Source organism: Phaenicophaeus curvirostris, chromosome 12 (genome assembly GCF_032191515.1).
Source record: "Phaenicophaeus curvirostris isolate KB17595 chromosome 12, BPBGC_Pcur_1.0, whole genome shotgun sequence".
Lineage (NCBI taxonomy): Eukaryota > Metazoa > Chordata > Aves > Cuculiformes > Cuculidae > Phaenicophaeus > Phaenicophaeus curvirostris.
The window spans coordinates 5,336,556-5,363,217 of record NC_091403.1 but is presented as its reverse complement, the minus strand read 5'-3'; the positions used below and the strand labels follow the sequence as shown (position 1 = coordinate 5,363,217).

Sequence of the window (26,662 nt, the reverse complement as noted above, 5' to 3'; positions counted from 1 at the left end):
TGTTTGATTCAGACACCAAGAGGGAAGATCCACCACCATAAACTTCAGCCTAGGCTGCTCGTGCCTTCCAAAAGCTTTGGGTGCTTCTCAGCTGAAGTACGTGCTGCCACAGTCTTGGCTATTAGCACCACGTTAGCAAGCGAGGTAACAGATGCGAGCCCTGAATTTCAGGTTGCACTGGCTTTTACTGAATTATGGATCTGGAGTCATTTAAAAATATTAATAACTTGCATTCAGTGAAAATGGGGCTGTCTTGGATAACTTTACACATGGGACTTCAGAGAGCTGCCTAAACCACAGTGTGTTATTACAAACCTCAGCGAAAACTGGCACAGAAATCAGGAAAGATTTTTAAAAACATGCCACAAATTCAAAACGAATAACTACAGGCAGTGACAAGGAAAAAAATAAAAACCAAGTTTGACCATGAAGCTAGTCATATATTGAAAGAAGATGTATTGTTGTCCTTCTTATAACTACCATGGATTAAAAAATTTAACATACTGCAAGTATGCTTTCAGAGTAGAAGAAGCTTGAATTGTCTGCACATAAAATACCTATGAAGTATTTAAACTACCTTTTAACAGGCAAGCCATTGAGTATAATTTCCAATATAACTGGGAAGGAATCACTAAATACTGTTCTTTTCCTAGATTTTTAAACCATCAATACATTGCCTAGGCTAAGAATGATCTTCTAGTGGTATAAATGGTTCTGTAATAATCTACACTAACTCTAAGTACCAAACGTAGAACTGCACAATCACCTCCCAGTGACCCCTGTTTTTTCCCCTGTTTAGAAAGAAAGGTTGCTGGCTGCAAGGTTATTACACAAACTGACAAAAGCAAGTGGAGACAGTGAGCTGTGCTTATTTAAGTCTCTATTCTTCCATGCCACTCAGCTTCAATCCTGTGCCTGGCAAAGCATCATCAGTATTCTCTGCCTCTTTCAACTGGAGGAAGCAAATCAAGAACCAGACAGGCTAATGGGAACTGAACCTCATTTCTTGGCCTTTCGCTCAACCCGTGAAGCCAAAGAGAAAGCAGCCCACTTCTCCAGGCCTCACACTCCACTTGCCAGCTGGGAAGTGGAGCACCTCCTGGCTCCGAGGCAGGCAGCGTGCAGGCTGCTTTCCCAGCTGCGAGTGCCACGGGCCAGCTGGGAATCCGACTGCTTTTCCAGGCCTCCTGTCCGCTTGCCAAACCGAGTCTGGAGGGTTCCTTTTCCACTCACCCCAGCCAGTTAGGAGGTGATCTGTAGTGTTATTATCACAGCTAGCTAAACTAGCCAAAAATCTCCATTCGACAACGAAGTTTTGGTAAAACTCCACAAGAAGGGGGACCAAAAGAGGAATTTAACAAGGAAAGGGCATCCCACACACTCTTCCTCAGTTCCCAGCGTGCTGAGTCACATTTATGGACTTTTATTTCCATCCCTCCTCCTAACTGCCCTTAATTTGAGGCAAATTCAGCTAGAAATATCAGATACATTAGAGGGAGGAACTGAAAAAGCAAGAGCTGCTGACTAGAGCTGGTTGAAAAGTTTTCATCAAAACCTGAAACCCCTTGAAATCTATCTCGTTTCATATTTCACTGCAACTTGAAACTCAAACCAGATTTGTTGAAAGGTTCCCTGAGGACTGCAGTTCCAGTCCCAACTGGTTGATCCATTTATAGGACACAACTTTATTAGACAAACCGACGACCAGTAAAAAGCTGGGCTCTTTTCACAACTCTAAGACATTAAGGGCAGCTGGTTGATCCATTTATAGGACACAACTTTATTAGACAAACTGAGGACTGGTAAAAACTGGGCTCTTTTCACAACTCTGAGGGCAGCCTGTCCTGCACGCTGCCCTGTGTAGCCTCTCCAGACTCTGAACCGTGGACACTGCCTCATTTCTCCCTCTCACACAGGCAGAAGTGCAATAGCAATCAGGATATATACACCCTCTTTTCAATTTCTTTATGAGATAACCAATCACTTAAAAGATCCTTAGACATCAAGAGCCATGGAAGGGACAGGTGCAAAGAAAGGCAGGCTGCCCAGGGAGGTGGTTGAGTCACCTTCCCTGGAGGTGTTTAAGGGATATGTGGACGAGGTGCTGAGGGACATGGTTTAGTATTTGATAGGAACGGTTGGACTCGATGATCCAATGGGTCTTTTCCAACCTGGTGATTCTATGAAAGAAGCATCCCTCTTCCCCACCAGGAGAAGCCAGATTGCTTAACACCCCCATACACAGGTCACAGCAGCACAGCCTTTGGCCCATTTGTCTGCTTGCAGTTTATCCAAGACCAGATTATTGTTTTCACCTGAATTAGTTGCCACATTGAGTGATTTGATAGATGCCTTGCGTAAACAAACTTCTGCCTCTGAGCTGCTTACAGACAGCTCGCTGTTGCTGTTCAAGCACTGTCTGCACAACTGCACGCTTTAAATAGTCCATGCAAATCAGACTCTCTCTGGTCAGTGAGTCAGTGGTCATAATTTTCACTGGTTTATGTCGCCCTTGCTCACATACACATTGGTGCTAGCATACAGAAAAAGCCTCATGCAACCTCAAGTTATACCCACAAGCCTCAAATACCCCAAACAGGCACAAACAGCAAGTACACAATTATCCTGTCTGTACACGGATCATTTCACTAACCTTATTAATGTGGATTTTCAAAACCATATTTTCCTTTTCCCTTCCTTCTTCTCTCCCTCAATGCTTTTCCAGCTCTACTTTGAGCTTTGTTTTGAAGTACTGGATTCATTCATACATCAAAGGGAAATCTAAGTCGTCAGAGCCCACATAGACAGAAAACAAAGGTGCTGTTTACAAGGCGGAAACTTGCTCAGAAAGAAGCAGCTGAGTTTTGCAAGGCTCACCCACTGACTGCCACCTTGGAGGTACATCAAACATCATTACTTGCTCAATACAGTCAAACATTTCTCTTTCAAAGCCTCCTAACATAATGTATTATTTGTATTACTGTAATAGTGAAAAGTCCCAGTCCTCACCAGTGCCCTGTGAGGAGTAGTACCTCCCTTACAAAATCTTTAAACTTAATTGACTCTTGCTGGGCAAGAAGTTCAGGGCACAGAGGCCCCTGTGGGGCTAACCTAGACAAATTAGGCTGGAAGCAACTTCTCCCTGCTATGGTATCTTAAAACTGGGCATCATTGTTCAGGATTAATGTTCCTTCCCTCAGAGAAAAGAAAAAAAAAAAGTCTTTTTTTGTCCTAAAGAGTTCCCATGATATTTCTGATATACTTAGACTAACATATCGGGTGAACTGACCATACTTCCTATCTTCTTTTTCTAATTTAAATAAAAGGCTTGCTTTTTGTGCAGTGTCAAGTGAGACCCTCCATGGGAAGGCATCGGCGAATCGGCTGTTTCAAACACAGCATTGCACTTTCCAGGCCAATTGCGGAAAGCCATGGTAGATCCAAGACTCATCTTCTTTCCACCCTGCAGAGCAGAAGTGCACTGCCCTTCCTAACTCGTAGTTTCACCAGACATGCTTTCTTCCTTTAGCTAAGAATTATTAATGATGAATTACTGTTAGAATATCTGGGTTTTTTTTCTTGGTTTTGCCATATTTTTGCTTGTATGCTGGTCTGCATACAACACATCCTGAATACAGTTAAGTCTATCAGTCTTCCACTTTCCTTCAATACACTGACCCTGTTCTTTCTAGCTGAGATGAAAAAATGAGGAAGAGTGTTTATTAAAAATAACACTCATCTCTCAGCCTTCATATAGTATGAATATTTTTTCTTCCTTCTGGCTAAACTTTTTAGCAATTAAAAGAAAAAAAAAAAGAAAGAATAACTTGTTCTTCCTTGATAATTATCCTTTATCAGTCTCAAAATAGCTGACTTTTTAGCTGTGCTACTTATTTCCAAATTGCAGCAGTGAATAAAGCAAAGAGAAGGACACATTTTGGTATGCTCAGCTTCTAACAAAATACCCATAATTTAAAACTTATCCTTCCAGAAGTTTACAGAAATATAACCAGAAGCTAATTGAGGGTTACAAAATTCTACCAATCACTGATTGCTACAAGGAGCCATTGACTACAAAGTGGTTTTGACTGCAGAAGTTCAGCAGACTTCCAGTCCACCAGTCCTTCACAAAACTTGAAGGAAGTCCCTGTCAGTCAGAAACTTTGGCAGGTTAGTATTGATACAATCCAAAGGGCCAGTTCTGATCACACGATGATCCTGTGGGTCTCTTCCAACCTAATGATTCTGTGAAGCCCACACACGGAGCTGTAGGAATTTTATTATTTGTATAATCACTTCCATAAATGAGAACAAACTAGAGGGCACATTACTACAAGTTCTGGATCACCTTTAGAAATTAGTTGTTAGCATTTATTACACCGGACAGACAATCATGGGTTTCCTATTAGACTCAATTTTCTCCACTCTTGCAAACATAAGACTGTGTACTTAAATCCAGATGATTAGTTTCCTTTTAAAATGCGGAAGTATTAATTTGACCTATAGGATAATAGCTTCGTTGTAAGAAATGCATATCGAAGTACAGCCCACAGAACATAATTCCTAAGAAATATGCTGGACTACAGTATGAAACGTATGTCTGATGATTACACTGAGAAGGATTTTGCTTGCCTATGCCTTCTTCGAGGAAGATGATTATGATTTGCAGTGATGTGGATGTTGCCATTGGCTTCAGCGTGCTAGGTCAGTGAGCAAGAAGATATGAGGCTTATTCAGACTTAACACTTTAATCTGAATCAAGCTGCAACAATGAGAAGCAAAATGAGGGAATGATGAAGAGTAGAAATATACGTAGAAAAAGTTGTAAGCTAATGAAATAGCTATTTCACATTTTAATAATACCAAAATAATCTAAAAGTTTTTAACAAAATCTCCACCTTTCCTTCTGGCTGTCACAGAAACCCTGCCGTCCCTGGGTATAAGGGGCTTCTTGTGGTAGAGCAGCAGACATTGCTTCGAGGAGATATTCAGAGAAGAGGAGCATTTCACCTGTTCATTAAATGAAGCCATTCTATTAGGAAATCTAGGAGTGAAAAATAGAGATGAATGTGAGAATGAAGTACTGCAAGCTAGCACTGCTGGTTTAAGGAGAAGAGCAAGGGGCCAACACAGTATTTTGAGCTATTTTGCTCGTGGGTTTAGATCTATGGCTGGGAGGAAGAATCCAGCAGAGCTCGACTGACTCTCAGTAAGGAACTGCCACAGAACACAAAAGGCAGCAGCAGCTTGCTGGAGCAGTGGCACTCCCATGTCAGCACCTTGCCAGCTGGATGTGCAGCTCCACTTCAGAGCTAGGGATGCTCAGAGGAAGCAAAAAGAGGAAACTGCATTTATTTGAACAGTTAAGGGAAATTTGAAAAACATAAAAAGTTTTATATTTCTGTGGATATCGGAGGAAAAGCTTCTCAGCTTCCAAAAGCTTTAGACTTATTTAACTATGCTCAGTGTTACAATCCCAAGAGTCTAACAAGCAAGAACTGTGTCTTCATTCCTTAGCAATAAAACCATTCCTGGCCAAGATGCCACAGGAAGAGAACAGAAGCGCTGGGTCTATTTAACCTTTGCTCCTCTACAGCGCAGCATTGTGTATGAGCACACGATCCCTCTTCCATCCAAAACACGCACTCAGTTCAAATATCAGTTCATGTACTAATACCTTGCACATTTGACACTGAGAGAGCATTCAGCGAATTCATTATGAAATTTCTAAAATAACACTTCTCTTTCCTAAGCACCACTGACAGCAGCAGAGACAACAGTAAGAAATAGATAGACAACAGCAGAGATACTACAAGTCAAGATATACTTTTTAATACTAAGGCCTCTTTTTTTTTTTTCAAATATATACTCAAATTGGCTGGCTCCATATGTGTACATAAAACTATGTAAGCAACCTCAGATGGATATTGTAAGTACTTTTCATTAACCAGAGACTTATATTAATTCAGAAGAGCATGGAAGTTCTGGTTGCACAAAAAGTCTTACTTCCTGCAATCATTTAGTACCTTTCTTCTGTGATCTTTTAGAAGCTTTTATGCTAAACTCCATGCTTGCTATAACACTTAAACCCTGTGGGAATCTTCTTCTTCTTAAGAACAACTCCTGCTGTCTATTATGCAGAGAAAATGAAAAGATACCAAATTGTCTCAATCTCCTAAAGTACCTACAGAGTAAATACGAGGTTATACATTGACTCTCCTCCCAAATTCTGTTACCTATCTAAAAAATCTGGACATAAATATCTCAGTTTTCTGAGATAGATGTACAGCTGTATTAACAGAGTTACATTTGTAACACTTACAATGGCTAATAAACATTTTAATTATTGATTTCAACTGAAAAATTCCTGAGGCTGAGCATAAACGAAATACATATCGCCTCTTGGTTAATGTTTTTATTCAAGTGTAAAGGTGAAGCTATAGATCTCAGAAATGGAAAAAGCAATTCGCTATTCTTACTCATATTTAGAACCCTATTAGTGGGTATGTGGAAAAAAAATGTCATATACTTCAAAAAAGGCATGCTATGGATTAATGTTTATAGATTTTTATTGCTTTTTGACCTCTATTTTTATTCTCTCGTCTTTGTAATAGTCTTAAAAACCTTGGAATTACAATTTTCTCCCTACAGATGCTGTCTTTTTCTATTACGCAAACATTGATCTCTTGCATTTTCCCTCTTTTCTTCACCCTCCACCCCTTTTGTTTCAAATGGAGATGAAAATTATTAGCTTCATTTTACATGGGCCTAATACAGGGTCCATAATAATAACAGTTTCGTATATCACAAAAGATTTACATTATTTTGTAGCATAGTACTTCCTTTCCTATCGACTTTGGGCTAGACGGGAAGCCCACCACAGGCACGTGCACACCAGCAGCTCAGGGAAAAGGTACAAGTGACGATCTGCTTATCGGGACTATATCAAGTAGAGATGACCTTCTGTAATCAAAATCTTTTGCATTATATTTGTCCTAGTCAGAGAGGACAAATAAAGTTCACGATTGTCCTGGTCACAATTGTGCTGGTGCAACAGACCCAAATGACTGGAAAATTAGTCCTCAGGACTTCTGTTACACTGCGTTTGCTACATGATTATTTTGAACTTATTTTGTGCCGAGACGTAAAGGCAACACCACCCCTGGATTCACACTGGTAGAACTGCACTGACTTCAGCAGAGTTAATGCTTGTTCAGCTGTTATTAACTGCCCCGAGGGTGATATGAAGTACACACCTCACATCTGAAACACATTCCAAGATCAACAATAGGATTCATCAGAAATTACTCCTCTCTACTGAAGGCTGCTCTAAAACTTAAAAGTTTCTCTTCATCTTGTGTTATATTACATTAAAAATGACTATTCAGTTGCCTTTATAAACTCAAATCCATATACACCAATTCTGTACCCAGAGGTCTACTTAGTAGATTAATAAAAGGGCAGATATCTATTTTGCAGCACACCTGCCCTTTTCAGAATTCAGAATGAGAGAAGGAGAAACAACTGGGAGCTGGAAGACCCCAATACCAAGGAAGCACTGGTAATCAGTAAAAGGCAAAGTTGGATCTTTTCAAAAATTCCTTTCAAAGGTAATTAGGTATGACAGGCAAGCTGACAGGGACACCATTTATGGTGGACACTCAGATGGCTGGGGACAGACTGCTGTTCAGCTGCCCAGCTAGCACAAAATCGCACTTCTCATATTCTTACAAGTCAGGCCAGCAAACATCAATTAGGATTTTCAATAACTGCTGAGCTGTCGTACAACAAGGAGCGCATGTAGTTATAATACATCCACAAGCTTCCATGCTGGTTATACTAGGTGCTTTCTGCATTTCTTTATTTAAGCATATTCGAGATAAAGCTGTCCTGTAAAGCCCTCCTGGAGAGGGGCAGATTTAGACTAGACATAAGGAAGAATTTCTTCACCAAGAGGGTGGTGAGGCCCTGGCCCAGGTTGCCCAGGGAAGCTGTGGCTGCCCCATCCCTGGAGGGGTTCAAGACCAGGTTGGATGGGGCTTGGGCAGCCTGGGCTGGTGGGAGGTGTCCCTGCCCATGGCAGTGGTGGAACTAGATGATCTTTAAGGTCCCTTCCAACCCAAACTATTCTATGAAGTGCAGCATCTTAATCATAACCAATCACACAAAGTCATGATTTTAAAAAATGAAACTACCTCGAGAACTTCTGGATGTACGCAACATAAATATTTACCTATAGTCCTTACCTAAAAGGACTTTACCTTCACGTGTTTTCTCTGGTGAAATATAAGTAATTCCACAGTCTCACTTCATACATGCTCCTAGTAATTAGGTCAAGGAACTAGGCAATCTTTTGTTGTTGCTGAAACAAGTCACCGACTAATCTTGATTCTGTTGGAGTTTTCTTCCTTTTAAATAGTTGAAGACATTTATTATTGAACTTCCTGCTTTTGACAGAATTTTATTAAAAGAAATTGATTTTACTAGCTCAGACTATTACATTCTGCTGAAGGATAAAACATCATACTTCATTTTCCTTTCTGATTTTTGGTAAGAATATTTTTAAAAATTCAATAAGCTGTTGACTGAAATATCCAGTATCGTAAGTGTCATTTCTTTAAAAGGTTATTATTTTTTAAATCAGATACTGATATATCAAACATTCTGAAAAAAAATAATAAAAGAAATAAACTTACTTTTAAAGTATTCTTTCAGGAATATTACATTTTAACAACCAAACACAACAATATGTTATATTACATTTTGAGCAGAATGTTTACCTTTCACTGAGTTTCTTTGCCAGCTGTGTCAGCGTTGACTGTAATAGCTTATGTATAAAAAAAAATATTAAAAAGAGCTGTTTATTTTTTTTACTTGCCACAATCATGCCAAAAAACACAATGTGTGGGCTGCGGGCAGAATGCTGGGAGCAATATTATTCATGTTAAAAAGAGTTGCCTGATTTGCTTTCTTTGAAAATTAGTATACTATAAATAGGAGTCCAGTGGGATTTGTCAGTTGCGAGTTTTGTTTTAAAAGCTGCTAGGATGAAACTTTTGAAAGACTTACAAAATGTAAAACAACCAGAACTATTGCATTATGGCTTGTCATTTCCCTTTGACCTACAGTAGACATCTATTTTTGAAGAGTTATGTATCTGATATAGACCTACCTCCTATTTCTATGCATATGTCCAAACACTAGATTTTTTTTAAGCTTTATAGAAATATTTGCTTTTTATACATTTTACACTCAATAAGGAAGTTATTTTAACCCACCATTTTGTTCACCATGATAAAAAATGCCGCAGCACTCAACTCATAACAATTCTATGTTGCTTGCTTGTGAAAATCCTTCCTCACTTCTGAACAACCCAGAAATTAAGGAGTACTAACGCATTACATGAAGGCTTTGTCAAGCCAATGTCCCACAAGAATACCACAGTTGTCCTTTACCTTATTTACTGGTACATCAACATTTTGGTGCCTGCTTTGTAGTCGATGGAAGGTATGCTTCCAAAAAACCCCAAAAATTCAAGCAACCAACAACTCCCCAAAATACAAAAAAAACCCCTTTATCTGAATAACAAGGCAAGAAGAAACTATTGCAGAGATTTTATCAAGTATTTTTTTCTATGATAAATTATGCATGACATTCACTATTAGAATGCTGGCATTTTGATCTGCACTTGGAATGGGATGCGGTGGGAGCTGTTGGGATATGCTGACTTACTAATAGAAAAAACAGGGAGAAATAAAAGATACGCTGCTGATTTCACTGTGAGCAAAGGGCCAACAAAGCAATTACACAGCTTGTAAGACCTACCTAAATTCCTAGCTTTGCCCAATGGATTCTATAAAGAAACAATTTTTTTGAAACACTTCAGTGTTTGTTTTTCTGTGTGAGAAACTATTTTTACACATGCACATTCATACTGCAAATCTTACATAAACCACACGTATTGAAAGTGGTGTGGGATTTTGATGTCTATCTTAAAGCATGAAGCAAATGGCCTGATGGCCGCTTTCCTGAAGGCACAAACTTTCATCAGGAAATTGGACCCTGTTCAGAGGAGTTTCAGCTGAAACACTTGGCATTACTAAGAAGCTGACAATCCAGTCTTGATGCCTGTCCGCATGACTTTTTGCGACCTCTCTGTTCTCTGACTGTGTGACCTTTCAGTTTACTTAACTCCATGGTATCAAACTTGGTTCAGCCTGAGATCTTGACTGCAGAACCCAGGTTCCAGGAGAGAACAGCAGAAAACGGATAAAGAGGGGAAGATGGGAAACAGAGATGTGGTAACAGAAGAGAGGGACATCACCTCCAACATCGTTCCAACAAACTTTTAACTAGTGCCATATTTTCCTCTATAAATTAAACACTTAGCAATTTATATCACACTGCCTTCCTTATCTAAAGACGTTTGCTGTCCTGATTTGAAGATTTTCTTGGCAGAATTGTATTTGAGTGAGAGATGAGAAGTCAATCCCATGTTTTGTGTTAAAAAAACCTCAAAACTTAGCATGAAGAGGTGATAATTATCTCCTGTCCACCATAAAAATTCAATCAAAATATGAAAGCCTGCGATTATCCTACACAAACCATGAAAAAGCAATTAAGAGTGTGACACAAAGCCATCGTATTTGATCATAAGAGTTGACCCCGTTCCAAGGATAAAACCACAACTAGTGTCCTGAGTCCAGCTCAGTAACCTTCTGGAGCTGGAACTTTCAATTATGCCAAATTAGCTGCGTCACAGAGGCTGGATTTGTGAGTGAGGTTGGATCAATGCAGTGCATTTCACTGATGATGACAATGGTTTCATCAATCTCAGTCACTCAGTAGACAGCAACGAGGTTGTGAAGTAAGACCAAAAAAAGAATGCTTGGATCTTTCATTGTCAGGGTTACCTGGCTGCTCCCCACTTGTTCTTTTTTTTAAATGCTAATTTGCAATTATAAAAAAATAATGCTAAGTAGCAATTTCCTAGAAGAAGCTTTGTCACATCTATTCTGTGTGCCAAATTGCATCCTAATGTTCAATAATGCTGTTTTTGACACTTCTGTGTAATAAAAATGAAGATCCTTCTTTGCTCAAGGATGTCTATGACACTTTTGACACTTCTCTCCCAGAATTGCAGGCAGCCCAGATGTTCTTTGCATTAAGTGGAGCATTGCCACAGCTGCTATGGAATGTCAGAAGATATTGGGCTCCAGGCAAAAGCAGCAAAGGGCATCTTTCCTCTTTTTAACTAAGGAGTAATTTTTGGAGAGTAAAATCTTTTGATGTGCATGAAGTTAAAGCCTCACAGGGACTTTACAGGCAAGGGACACATTGCATTTTCTCTGGCTTTCGTTTAAAGGTAACTCAGAGCCATTACAGAGCAGCTGTTAACACTTCTGTTCAGAAAAATATTCCTTACTTACGTACGCTAGCATGGCACTGCCACATCTGCTGGACATCTGAATGTTAGGATACAGACAAAAATAAAAATAACAGTAACAGGTCTCAGTGATGGACCCAAGCCTTGATGTCTGTGGACCCACAAGGGAGCAAGGCCACTTGTTTGGGCTTCTCAAGACTTCAGTCCAGGGAATTACATTCACAAACATCTCCTTTCACAGCAGTGAGAGCTGGAGGAGCCTTGGCCACATGCTGTGCCCCCGTGCTCTCCCTATTTGGGCTAATTTAAGTGTTTTAAGACCACATCACGTAAGTGGAAGAAAACGCTCCTGGGTCAAAAAAACCTAAAACAAACAGGTATTTTCTGCACGTTCCTTGCTTCTGCTTTTGTACCGTCCCCAAAACAGATGCCTGTAGGACTGAGTAGTGAACTACAATGTTTTTTTCCTTTATTTTAAAAATACATAGGCTGTACTGTTTAACACAGGCCACTCAAACAGTCGTTCTATGTAGGCTGCAGGAGGCCATGGGTAACCCCCTCCAAAGAAATATTCTTTAAACTAAAGCCCCAGAGCTCACACAAGCCACAGCTCCTGCCTGCTGGTGGACAGATGAGTCAGGATCTCTCCCTTCATCCTGCTTTTCTTCAGCTCCATCTGCTGGAGCCACCCACCCTCCCACACCATGCACTGCCCTTACAGCAGAAGCAGGTTAGTAAAGGAGTCCAATTAATCACTTTCCTCAAGAAAAATGTGTGCCAAACCGTTTTATTTTGAAATAAAACTTTATATTTGGAAATTTCAGCTCTGGGATCTATTTTTAAGTACTCGCAACAGACATGTCTCTGCTCGAAGGGTTTATTTTTTTTTAACAGTAATTCCATGTGATTACTGCAACCTTTAAAAGGTTTAAAACAGCTGCGAGAGCTGTTGTTAATGCTATTTTATACACACTCCTGAAGTTTAAAGGTAGTCACACCACCTTCCTCAAAATAACAAGAAATGGAATCATGGAAGAGTCACTGTTATGTCTCTTCTTTTATTTCCAGGATGCTCTGCAAGTGGCCTGGGAATTTCTGAACCAATATCTTACTCTTTGCCTGACTTTGTGGCTCTATAGAGACCTCAGTGGTGCAGCCTCTGTCTGTCTAACGTGCTGCCTTACAGCTGAAGCAGGAACACCAGCAGCCAAAGTGAGTCGCGGGGAAAACTATTTTGGGTGCTGCCAGGCCAGACTAGAGCAGTTCCTGTAAAACTCTCATCATTTGGGAAGAAAGATTACTTGTGGCATCCATACTGGGATTTTTGTGTTGCGCTGCCAAGCCATCTCTAATGCACGCCAGCTTCATCAAGGAGCTATTGGCATACCAAAAGGGAAGCAATGAACATCAGCCTGCTTTGTAGTGCCCTGCCACCAGTTCCTAAACAATACGCAGGATTCCACCTAGAACTTAGAATCACAGAATCATAGAATAACCAGGTTGGAAGAGACCCACTGGATCATCGAGTCCAACCATTCCTATCAAACACTAAACCATGTCCCTTAGCACCTCGTCCACCCGTGCCTTAAACACCTCCAGAGAAGGGGACTCAACCCCCTCCCTGGGCAGCCTGTTCCAGTGCCCAATGACCCTTTCTGTGAAAAATTTTTTCCTAATGTCCAGCCTAAACCTCCCCTGGTGGAGCTTGAGGCCATTCCCTCTCGTCCTGTCCCCTGGCACTTGGGAGAAGAGCCCAGCTCCCTCCTCTCTACAACCTCCTTTCAGGTAGTTGTAGAGAGCAATGAGGTCTCCCCTCAGCCTCCTCTTCTCCAGGCTAAACAACCCCAGCTCTCTCAGCCGCTCCTCATAAGACCTGCTCTCCAGCCCCTTCATCAGCTTCGTTGCTCTTCTCTGGACTCGCTCCAGAGCCTCAACATCCTTCTTGTGGTGAGGGGCCCAGAACTGAACACAGGATTCGAGGAGCGGTCTCACCAGTGCCGAGTACAGAGGGAGAAGAACCTCCCTGGACCTGCTGGTCACGCCGTTTCTGATACAAGCCAAGATGCCATTGGCCTTCTTGGCCACCTGGGCACACTGCTGGCTCATATTCAGTCGGCTGTCAACCAACACACCCTGTTGTCAACTTCAACCCTCCATGGTCCTTCAGATCAGATACGTGCCACCAGTTCCTAAATAATATGTGGGATTCCACCTAGAACTTCAACCCTCCATGGTCCTTTGGATCAGATAAGCGTTAAGGAAGACAGAATCACTGCTGACCACCTTCTTCAAAACCTTAATTAGGGCTGGCCTGCAGCTGACCCTGGTAAACTGGGCCTAAGCATGTTAACTTTGTGGTCCATGCTCTAAGTTTTTGTCAGTTTGGGATAGAATGCTACAAAGCCATGGGGGATGATGCTACTTCAGCAACAGTTGTTGTGTTGTCTGCTCATTTTCTAGACATATTCCCTAGTGTAGGTGTCACTTTCACAGCCAAATGCCACTGGACACTGAGTTATGGTAGCGATTACTATGGAAAACAAGAAACACAAGGACAAATCATTTTAACTGAAGTCAGCAATAGAAAATGGCAGTCATCTTTTTATGCCGTAGTGCCTCCCCATTGGACGTGGGCTCTGTGAAATGGGGAAAGAAGTCCAGAACTGCATAGATCCATTATCTTCTATGGTTCAGGAGGACAAGCTCATTAGGAACTATAGCTTCATTAGGCAGCATGAGCTGCCCTGTTGTCAGACTTTGATCTATTTCTCATCTTGGATTGTGCCACGGATTTTCTCTCCCACATCCCAATCACAATTGACTACCACACCTCATTGCTTTTGGCGATGGAGGGTAGATCTTGCTTTAAGAATTGTAAGGTAGGGTTTCAGTAATACCACAGTAATATCTGCTAAACGTTGCTCAATATTATCCACACACAAGTGTGCCCTTAAATCTCCTCTCTGGTATGGAAAGGAAACACTTGCCAAATGTCTACAAATATTAGCAGCTCCCATTGCAGGGTTAATCTACGCCCAGTGATTACATACAGCTGAGTGCACAGTAATAATAAAAACAGTGAATCTCAACTTTACAATAGATATTTACCTTTGCATTTAAGAGATGCCCAAATTTGCAATGTAAATCAAATAGTAAAATGAAGCCACAAACACCAATTAAAAATATTATTTAAAAATGTGACTGTTTTGGACACACTGGAGGGTACAGGGGAAAAGGCAGGGCACTACTTTACCCTATGGGTATCCTTTTTCCTTTTAAGGTTTGTTTTTTCAAGGCAAAATGGATTAACATTTTATCTATCATTATAACAATATGTAGTATTTACAAAGAATTGAAAGAGTCAGAGATTAATTATATCTTAGAAAATTCCGTGTTATTTCTTACACTTCCAAAAGTGCTCAGATACAATCGCTTAAAGCAGACTTCAAAAGATTTGATACACCAGCAGCTGCAGCAAATTCATGGGTTTTCTGTGTTAATTATCTGTTTCTTCTAATAGGTTCTACAAGACAAACATGAAAAGAGATCAGAGGGGGAGCTAGATTTTATGTTTTACCCACACCGTTCTGAAAACAGGGTAATAATTACAGAAATGGCTAAAGCTTACATGGTGGTTTGTTTGTGTAAGTGAAGTACTCCCCCAGTGTTTCTCTTCTCCAAGTTCAATGATTAACTCCACTTAAAACCCAATCCTTGTGTGTCTGTTGACAAAAATCTTTACAACATGAAAGATTTAATAGCAATACTTGGCATAAAATATTTTGGCAAAATGAACTGAATATCACATCAAACACAGTTGAAAGGCAAACTTCCCAGTCATCAGAACAGTTTGTCAAAACTCCAAATTCTTACATTCTTTTATTGTGGCAAAATCAAAATTACTTCTATCTTATAAAATTTCTTTGGTAAAGGTGAAAGTGTTCTAGATAGTGTTATTTGTCTTCTTTAGGTATGTGGTACCTATTCTATTATGGAAAGACTCTGCTTCCTTGCTCAAAACTCTGAAATATATTGCTGTCCTGTTTCACAAAATTTAAAGACGTTCCAGTGAATACTCAATTTGGAGTTAAAAAAAAAAATTTCACACCTCATTTATTTAGAAGCTCTTTGCCTTATCACTGCTGCAGCTATTTAAAGCACTGCCTTTCTGTTTACAAAAGCCAACATTCTTCCTTCTCCTTCACGTTTTTAAAGACAAAAAAAATTTAAAAGTATCCTTTCCACTGACATTATTCTCCTACTACATACCAAATTGATTGAAATACATTAGATTTGCCAAATTTCTCTTGCATATTGAACTGGAATCTAAATATGGCTCCTTTATTTATGTAAGTGGAGGCTTATTTATTCAAGAGACAAATTTTTGGAGGATTTCCCTAATGAGTGTGGTGAGAGCGGCTAAAAAATTTTGAATTAGTTTTTAATTTTTGGAACATCAATTTTCAGACAATTTTTGGACATATAATTAAATATGAAGTTAATTATCTGTTTACAGATCTTTTAATGCAGAGCTTTTGCTGCACAGAGGCTGTGGAGTCAGGCTGTAATCTGAGCCCAGTGCTGGCACTGCTGCCAGGCAGAACGGCTACTGCACAAACAGTGTGGGACACGAACAGTCCTAAAGACCAAGATAACCAGAGTGAATTTGCATAAATTGGGAATTTCCTCACAGATGGGGAGGTTTTGGCCCTTGTTTGTTAGGACAAGTGGAAATCCAGTTAGAAATGCATCTCAGACTAGAAACAATCTCAGAAAAAAAATTCCCTGCTCTCAGTAATTTTTAATTCTCAAATCCTGCAGCTTTTGTGCTGCGCTGTTATATGATTTCAGCAGACATTTGTAAAGTTCAAAGGAAAATCCCTTTAGAATTTGTTATGTTATGAAAATAAAATCAAAATAGTGGGTTTTCCTGTTTTAAAAATACACTTAAGATCACACAAAAGCTGGTTGAAGTTTAGAGATTCACATTTCTCTTGATTATTTACATCATGCTGAAACTTCAAGGCACTGTTACGCCTGACCCCTTCTGCACTAAGCATCCCAAAGGGCCACGATCAAATGCTCCGATGCTGCAGACTTTTCCAACATACCTGACTGCAAGGAGGTGAACAGTCCCCACTGAACTACAGCAACACAAAACTAAGTCAGAGATAACAGAATTTTTTTTAAGACTCCACGAATCCTACAGTGAGCCCTGCACAGGCTCAGAAGTCTGGCTTTTTGGAGTTGAACAAAGTCTAGACTTTTTTAGCTGAGCTATCACCACAGAGGCAACAAATTCCGCAGGTAAACACATCTACAGCACCTGAGAACCAAATCGTTGCACACTGCTCCAAACTGATACCCACTACCACCCATCGTGCCAACATACAAGCTGAAACTACATCTGTTCACATGTTCCCTCATTTCAGACACAGTTCAAACCCACGTTCATGTCATCCCATTGACTATCAGCTAAAACACCAGGTGATTCTTATCCAGTTTCCTTTGTGCACACGGGAACAGAGCATTTCTTCCAGCCAGAGGGTGTCATGCACATCCTCTGCTTTGTTCAATCTAACAAACTCACATAATTTTGTGGTTTAAAATTATTTCTAATTAACACATCCTCTAATGAAAATAAAAGGAAACTTCAAATAAAGTCATGAATATGCTGTTAAAATTAGAAAACATGGACTGGAGGGCAAATGCTTGATCCTGTACAGATACATTAGTGTAAATGTGAAGCTGACGGCTGACACGAGTGGAATATCTCTGAATCTATATTGGCAGAAAAAAAGACCATCTAGCTCACAGTTCCTAAAATTACTAAATGAAATAATAGCTCTTAAATAACACAGATGTTACATTGTTAAAAATATTAACGTAACGTCAATCTCCAGACAAATCACTCAGGATTACGCTGCAGTTAGAAGCGATATTCTGATGAAAATACAGACATGGGTTTAGCATAAGTGAGAAATAATTCTTTGTTTCACATATTCTTTTCTCCATAGGAAGTATCCATCAGTACGGGCACTGGCCTATGCAATGTGACATCTATTTTTTGCACAGATGTGAAAAAATGGGATGATAGCATTGGTTTTGAAACAGTTTCCAACCAAGAGTATCCTATTCCAGTAAAAACGTTTCAGTTGCTATTTGAGTTCAGAAGAATTCTTGTTTCGTTTTATTTTTCATGGTACATTGCAAGCTTGCACTAATAAGAGTTGGTATTTTCACAAGAGGTGGAATATTATGCCCTTTAGTTATCATAAAATCCTGTATTCTGAACATGTCTTCAGACAGTAATGTGAATTATTTGTTAGCTGTTAGGTGGATTTATGCTTTTCATCTTAGCCTGAACTTCTCTCATGAGCATTCAGATAAATTATTTTGAAGGTATTCAGGAGCAAAGCATCCACTTGTATTATGTTAATATTACAAGATATCTATATTCATGCATCACAAATGACTGTGCTATAGTTTACTTAATATTTTTGCATTATTATATAAATATGGATCTTTACGCCAATGCATTAGTTCCTTTTCCCCCCGGTGTTTAAGATTGTACTGAAGTCCCGTTGACGCCGTAATTGAGGTTAAGCATGTGCATAAGTGCTGTAAGAGATGGGCCCCTATTCCCCAACGTGCCGTTCGTCTCTGGTAGATGATGGAAGATTGCTTTGCTCATTAATATAAATACAGCTTATCCTCTCTTTGCACTAGCGATGTACCACAAAATCATTTTAATGATTATATTATTTACAGTCGTGCATATTTTAGGAATATCCATACTCCTTTACATGTAATTACACCTGAAAACAGAGTAAGTCACACTTCAAACACTATTTTGGGGGAAATACGGATATCTAACTTTAAAGAGTATTTCACTGCACCCAACATGGGTAAACTAAGATTAAGCACTTAACCTTAGCTCTGCGTTCCCTGGCTTTGAACTTCATCGAACTACCTTAATATTGAGTTAACATAGTATGTACGCAGAATATTTGTTACAAGGTTTGCGAATAAACGATTCTCATCTCCTTTGTAAGGAAAATTGACTCCATTACAGGAGAGAAGAGACATCAAGCTAACGTTACATGAAGTCATAATCCTCTATTGAGACATCACACAATGACATTGTTAACATTAGTATGCAATATTTATTATAAATAAAAGAGGCTATTGAAGCTTTCAAGCCATAAGCAGCTCTGTGTGGATGACTTCACTGTAGGAACACAGCGGAGTTATAATGAGGATAAAAGATTTATTTATACCTAAATATGTTCTCATTAGTAATTCTGCACTAGCATGTAGCAGATACAACTGCAGGACCAGTAGGGTTCTGAGGATTGTTTATGGTGGTGTTTTCTTTTTCTTTTTTTAAACTACTATTGATTGTTTGCACTTTAATGATGAACATTTAGGGAAAAAATAATGAGTTTACTGTACTGTGTGTTATCAATTCTAATGAATGAAGAATTAGTGCATTTTTATGGGATACAGTAGCATCGCATCACTCCATAACACAGATATCCAGTGGGTCATTAGTTCAGACCTTGGTTAAAAGGGGAATTTATTTTCAGTGTTCTTAAATCGTTATTTTGGTAGAACCTTTAACATATTTGGAGTTATTTCACTACTTGGGGAACTGTGGTAGAGAAGAAGGGTAAGTATGTGTATAAATTATATGGAGGATATTCTCTGTGTAACAAGAACCCACCCAATAACTCCTACTTAGCAGAATCACCAGGAAAAAAAAATTATAAATTAACAGTGTTTTTTATCTCACAAGAATGAAATTCATCAGGTATTCATTTCTCATCTTGGGAATTACACTGACATGGTTCATCTCTTTCTAAAACTGCACTTAAGTTGATTACATGTAAGCTGACTGATCAGAAAATCTTATTCATATTGAAAACAAATGATTTAATTTAGAATTTTTCAGCTCAGCAGAGAAAGTCCTTACCAACAATTACTGAGAGATCTGAAGAATTCTACGCCAGCTCTAAATGTACATGAAAAAACATTTACTTTTCCTGTTAATTTCAGCTGTTCATTTTCAGCAATAAAATCTCAAACACTTGTATTGAAAAACAAGACCAACCCCTTAAGAAATACTATTACCTGCAGTCTTAGCAGTCTTGTTATCTTAGTCTTCCCCTTATATTCAGTCATTGCCTCTAAAAATTTTATTTATTCTGCTGAAAGCAGGATTTAAAAAAAAAACAAAACAGCCCTTTAAGTTTTAAAGTTATTTACAATTTTGAAAAAAAGACGATATCTCCAGCTAGATACCCTTAAAAGAACTAGCTGTAAAAAATTAACACAGCTGACATAAGTGACTCTCCTTTCCTATGCTATTTGTGTCACCATACTCACAAATTCCATTTGAAGAGATAGGAAGATTAAAGTAAGTAAATTCCTATTACTGTATAATGGAACAGAAAATACAGAAATTGTATGAATTTAATATAATAGAAACAGCACGCTGTTTCGATCCTACTACCCTGACATTTTTTGCCTCAGCCTGATAAAGTGCGTGAGGGGAAAAGAAAGATGAGCTTCACAATTTAGGTGAAATTCTTCCCATTTTTAAAAATTTGTTTGCGTATACAAACCTTATAGAAGTACGCAATATTGATTTTCAGACTATTCTTTTGGGATTCAGATTATGAGCTTCAGCACATTAAGTGACAAAATTAGTTTCAAGTGCTTTGTGGCAAGGATGCACAAAACAGCCAGACTTGGAAGCTATTCCCTGCTACCTTTCCTGTCAATCCAACTCTTAACTCTTTAATTCCCCAAGGGTCCAGCCAAAGTCCTATTAAAACCAGTGGAAACATTCCCACTGATTTCATCACACGCTGGATCAATACAGATGTTAAATTCAGTTATTGGACAATATAGTTGACAATATAGTTTTCTTCCTATTCATGCATTTATCAGGCATAAAAATAAACCAGTTTTGTTTCTTTAATGGGTTTTTCACAGTAATCTCGGTGGCTGGTACATCTGAAATCTGGCAAAACAGATATCTCTTTTTGCAGAGGGTGTATGTAAGTTTCCTCATCTATCTCAAAAAAGGTCTCACAAAGCTATTCAGAACTCAGTACACGTTCTTGCCTCTCCACAACTCATTTTCCTTTTTTTTTTTTTTTTTTGGTGACAACCTAGGCAATAATTCACAGCTCACTGGGTCTCCTAAATAACCCCCTTTATATTTACATGGTAGGCATTCCCCCATTACCCAGCAGGATTCAGCTGTATTGGCAGGCAGTCATTAGGCATTCTTAAGACTGTGGAGGTTTAACATACCCTTCTCCAGTTAGTGTCTTTGAAAACACCCTGTATGGTTACCATCTCAGCAAATACATAGCAAATCCTGACAATTTAACAATAACATAAACTGTGTCATTTTGTAATTCTGAAGTGGTTCCTTCTTTTGGTCCCATCCAGACTCCCACATGAAGCCTTTAAAGCTCAGAAGTGTTTCACCCAATGGAGGATTGCCATGTTCCTTTCTTTTGCTAGAAATTAAATTAGCTACTTGAGTCTTTTTGCTAAAACTTTCCTAAGTGTATACTTGCTTTGCATTATGGATTGCAGTTACTTTAAGCCTGCATCACAAAGAATTCTGGGGGAAATGAAAATGATGCAAAAATGGCACCCTCTATTGATGAATGGAGAAAAGTCCTTTTAAGAAACTTTTAGAGATGAACTAGAATAAAGGTAATAAAATATGTTATGAGAAATGTGCCCACGTCTAACTCTCACAGAAGTGAGATTTTCACTAGAAGGTTCTTTTACACTAGAAAGGTATGAATTAAGCACTAAAGAGCACTCTAATTTCCAGGGCTTACAGTCTTTCTCTGAATGAGGAAGGTCCCCAGACTGGCCTCCTCCACTGCCTATGGATAGTCATTAAAGACACTACTCTATAATTTGCCTTAACACTGACGTCTCTCATGCAAACAGGACCTACTTACTCCTTCCCTTTCCTACCACGTGGACCACAGGAACATCACCTCTTTAAAGTCTTTTGTAAGTACCAAGTTATATTATGGAGGCCTGAAGGAATATAAAGAAGAAAACAGAGAAGTTGATTCGTGTTAGCATTACTGATATTTAGTACTGCTAATTCCACTTGTTCTGGAGGAACCTCCAAAAAACCCTGGAGTGACAGATTGCCAATCACATCTAGAGCAGTTTGCATCCTATGAGCCTTTAATTGATACAAACATACAAAACAGGATTTGTTTACGGCATGGATAAATATTACAAATTAACATACCAGAAGTGCTTACGTCCACAAAAAATCTCAAGGAAAGTGATTTTGGTTTGAAGGAAAAAAATACAACCACCTTTTTGTTTCAAATTGGACTATTCTCCTAATATCATCTGAAAGCTCAATTAGAGTATCTGTTTCTTTGATGAGAACCAGAGCCTTCATGATACAACGCCTCGTGTGTGTCGCATACAATGTTGTAAGATACGATGAGATTTAAGGAGCAAATTCCGGATAATTCTTAAAATAAGAGCCATTCACACTGATCCAGAAGCCATGACAGAATATGAAAAGTATGTGGTGACAGTTGATCTGCAGAGTCATTGCTCATGGCAGTAAAATTAGTAAAAGCATTTTGAAATCTTTAAGACCAAGAAGCACTCAAGCATATATTTCTCACGTTTACCAAGTTTAAGTAACATCCTGACAGCACCAAACAATTCACCACCACAGCTGTAATGAAAGAAAGGAGCCCAACCCCCCACAAATTGTTTGTGCCTTCCTTTAATCAAAGTGATTAATTCTTTGTTATGTTTTTCTTATAGCATCCTGTAGCTTCTGAAGAGCTCTCTCTTACTTTTAAAATTCTGTAGAACACAATATCTCTGTATCATTTGAAATGCTTTGATGTTTCTTTTAAACTGATTATTTGTTTAAAGTGCAAGCTAATAAAAGCAACATGCTACTAAAAGAAAGCCAGGGTGCAGAGCACTATTTTTGGATGCTAATTGGTCGTGTTAGTAGCCACCCATGAAACATATGCTGAAAACACTCGAAGGTGTTCAGAAATGCCTCTCTAAGTCATAAATCTTTCACAGGTACAATTATGTGAGAGCAGAAATAGGAAAAGCACTTTCAACATCTGGAGTCAGATGAGTTTACTAAAGTAAAATTGCAAAATTAAATTTAGATGAACTTAATTAAAAAAGGGGGATCCAATTCAATATGGACATTCATCAAATTCTCATTGAAAACCTTTCTTGCCTCAAGAAAATATAATAAAGTATGAACACAAAAACCATATAAAGGCTGAAATGAGGTGTGAAGGGATGGTCAGATAAAGAAATGTGGTAAAAAGGAACATTCTTTTTCCTCACTTTAATACACGCACTTTAACTTTGCAGAATGTTAAACTATTTTTTGACTCCCTAACAGCAGAATGAGTGAACTGGTCATCTCTAAGCCCTGAAGGTCATTAATCCTACCGAGGCATATTCTACATATTTACTGATCACATGAACATGGAACCCTCTCTCTCTCTCTCCCAGTATATGTTTATAGTTGGCCATTTTTTTCTCAGAGACCCTAAAGAACTTAATCTAAAAACATTTATATTTCTTACTGGTTAGATGCTCATTACCCAGATTGCTCCTGCTGAAGTGAATGGGAGTTTTGTCACAGGGATGAGCCTTTGATGAATTATAATGGATTTTCGTTTGCCTTAGTTAAGACAAAAAACGGAGGTCTCTCGCTTTCCTTTACTAGGTCATTATAGTCTTCTGTTTCCACGGGAAAAAGATCTAGTAGTTCATTATCAGCTACTTCTTACTTCCAAGAATTCTGTCTGTCAGAACAGCATTGATTTTTGGCTCTTCAAATTACAGTGCATACAGAATTCAGTAGAGTCAAATAACAATTTGAAAACTTTAGTAAGTGTTATTAGGATCACATTATTTCCTAAAATCCACCCTGACAATTTGTTGTTCTGCACCTTGCTTATGTGATCAAGTAACATGATACAAACGCTGTATTCTTTTATTTCTAATAAATAGCATCACTAGTCCAGCATGCTCTGAGGGAGATACCTTCCTTTATTAGGAACATTCCAACATTATAGAAGTTTCTCAGCAATAATGAAATGTAATCTGTCTTGAGGATTCATAATAACATATTATTATATTAATTTTTGTCTGAAAAGAGCATTCTGTGGGAATGCTATTTTTGTTGAATATGTCTTTAAACCAAAGCAGAGATTTTATTGAACTACTTGGTTGATGGCAATAAATTGCTAGAGAAATGCTGAATACAGGTTTTGTTTCCATATCAGAAGAGTTCTAAGTTTTGTGGTGTAATCCGATTAAAAATATATATAGAATCATAGAATAACCAGGTTGGAAGAGACCCACCGGATCATCGAGTCCAACCATTCCTATCAAACACTAAACCATGTCCCTCAGCACCTCATCCACCTGTCCCTTAAACACCTCCAGGGAAAGTGACTCAACCACCTCCCTGGGCAGCCTGTTCCAGAACACTTACATACCAACATGATTTCTTGTTAAAGAATTACTCCACGCTACCCGTCTACTGTTTTCTACTAAATGTATTCCAGATTGATGCAAAAGTGTGACGAGACTCAGGGGTCCCCTCCTCCTTTTCTCTTTTACCAAAGCCAAGAATTTATTTCTGTAGCAGATATTCTGAGCTTCAAGATGTATATAGATTAATTTCCCTACCAAGGTCTCCACAGCAGTATTTAGGAATCTGTCTCAAGGTTTGTGCAATCAGACTAGTTACATTAAACAGAACTTATTGTTCAGCTTTCAGCAAAAGGAAACTACTGAATTTCATTTCTGTGCATTTTACTCCCTTTTTAGCGCCTGCCCACCATCCTTCTGTAAATGGTTACAACGCTCGGAATGTACAACATCAAACCTTTGGGCACTATTTACATTAGCAGGGAGAACAATAAGAAAGGCCTCTCCGATTTTAGTCTTACAAAGATTGCTTAGAACCTGTGTCCTGAGCTCAATCTCTTGCAGATCGATATATGTTCTTCTATGTCTCTATCCTTGCATTGGTCAAGAGGAGATAATTTTTCACACAGATTCATTTTCATTCTAACATTTCAGAAAACTGTTAAATTCTCATGTGGTTTACACTATGACATCTTTAGAACTTACCACTGAGACCAAAAGCGAAGATCCTTAGATTGCTGGCATCAGTGTTCCTGTAGAGTCTGGCACAAAATCAGAGGAGTGATCCTGCCAAAAGTCAGAGGAAAATATTCATCAAACAGATGATTATTTTTAATCACACTTTACCAGTACCCATGGAAGCCTTACTTTGTAACTGCCTACTGCAAGCCTAATGATAAGACCACTAAAATAGATCTGAATGCAACACATCAGCATGTTGACTTTTCAAATGACTGTAAACCTGAATATTGATTCCCACAGGGCATTTTCTACAGAAAGTGTCCTTTTATGAAAGAAATGCAACAGATTTAACCAGGAAAAATAACAGTATATTGCATTATTAGTTTTCATAAACTGTGTTAGAAAGACACCTCATGGGGAAAAAAACCAAACAAAAATGGACACAATTGGCTAACCCCAGATTAATAGAGCATACTCTCATACACAGTTCATTTTCATTTCAGATCAAAGAGGTTTTGAAGTTCAAACAAATTTGCCTCCTAATAGTTTTAGTACAGGATTATCTCTCTTAGCATCTGAAAAATAACATTCAGAGCTGGCATTTAACAGCTTATTTGTATTGCAGCACTTCAGGGACAAGCAAACTTGTAATTTCTACCATATGTGGAAGATGTCTTTCATTAAAGTATTGAAATTTCTATTAAAAAAGAAGACTGATAAAACCCCTACTTCGTATTTTACAAAATACATGTGTAACACAATTATTTTTGCTATTTACTTTGAATTAATCCATCTTATACTGTTAATACAAACATCTACATGTATACATTTGTTTCATTAAGATTTACATGGTTATTTTAAAAATTATTCAAATCACTTCTGTCGAGAACATGAAAACTATCTTGAAGTGAAAGCAAAGAAGAAACAGAATTGATGACAAGAATTACACAGGCAGGTGAAGCAGTGTTCTTGAGTCAGACCAGTTATATGAACTCATAGCACTCAAGTCCAAGCTGCCTCTGTACCACAACAGAGCAAATTCAAAAGAGGAAAAAACTGTAAGAAGCTAACATCAAGCCCTAGATGAGTACAGACTGTCTCCACATCTTTCCTTTCCTCTTTTACTCAAGCTTCCAATGAAAATATTACCATTTTCACTATACAACAACAAATTCCTTGGAGAGAGATTTTCAAAGACATGTAAGAGAACTGGGTGTCTAATTCCCTCAGGCAGCTCTGAAAAGTGTGCTATTAATATACCATATAGGTCCTTATACATCAAACAATTTCCCAGTGCATTTCATATTAATCTTTAATCTAGACACTTCAACCTTCAAATCGTCATACAATAATCTTCAATGAAAGGTTCTTTCTAGGAGTTTACAGTATATTTAACACAATTTAAAAACTACTAGTGCATTGCCCTAGCTTTTAATATCCAGAAAATGTTTTATAAATTAGATCAACTACAACCTGGCCAAGGTTTCTGTGTTTTTAATATCTTTGGAGGGAGATTACAACAGAAGGGTGCTGGAGGGAATGACTTAGCTGGTTAAGCATCAGTTTGCAATACTTTAAATCACCCCAGAACCATAGCTGCAGATCCCAAAGTTTATTCAGTGTTTCACTTTTTCCAAGGTAAGGACTAGGATCTCTGCATACGTTATTGGGAAAACCAGCACGGTTTACAGTGTCTACTACTCTGCTTTGGCAGTTCTGTGTGCACATCTGGCCATGGACATAGTTTCCATATCTGTGTTTTTGCCAAAAATATTAACTGTTAGAATCGTGTGCCAGGCCCATTCTGCGGGGATATAGCCATGACTTCAACTCCTCCTGGCCTTTACTGTTCCCTTCAGTGCTGTTTACTTTATCACAGCACCTGAGTTCTACTCATGGACCAGGACTTCACAGTATTAGTCCCATCCAAACGCACAGTGGAAATACATTCTTAGAAGTTAGGCAGTGGATTGAGGACAAAAGGCAAATAGGTCAGTAGGAAATAAGAGAAAAAAAAGATTATAATACTCATTACAACAAGCAGTAGTTTTTGTTGGCAGCGTGGTAAAGGCCCATTTTAAAGAGAGATTTGAAGAAACAGTT

General features: G+C 38.6%; 1 protein-coding gene across 1 annotated transcript in view; it reads right to left on the bottom strand.

The window, feature by feature from the left end:
* The window catches only part of SEMA6D (semaphorin 6D), a 132,914-nt gene extending 108,246 nt beyond the window's left edge, over window positions 1-24,668 (bottom strand). Inside the window, exon 1 of the mRNA XM_069867062.1 lies at window positions 24,584-24,668. The gene's annotated coding sequence lies outside the window, so the exon portion shown is untranslated. The remainder of the gene's footprint in view (window positions 1-24,583) is intronic.
* Between the last annotated feature and the right edge of the window lie 1,994 nt (window positions 24,669-26,662).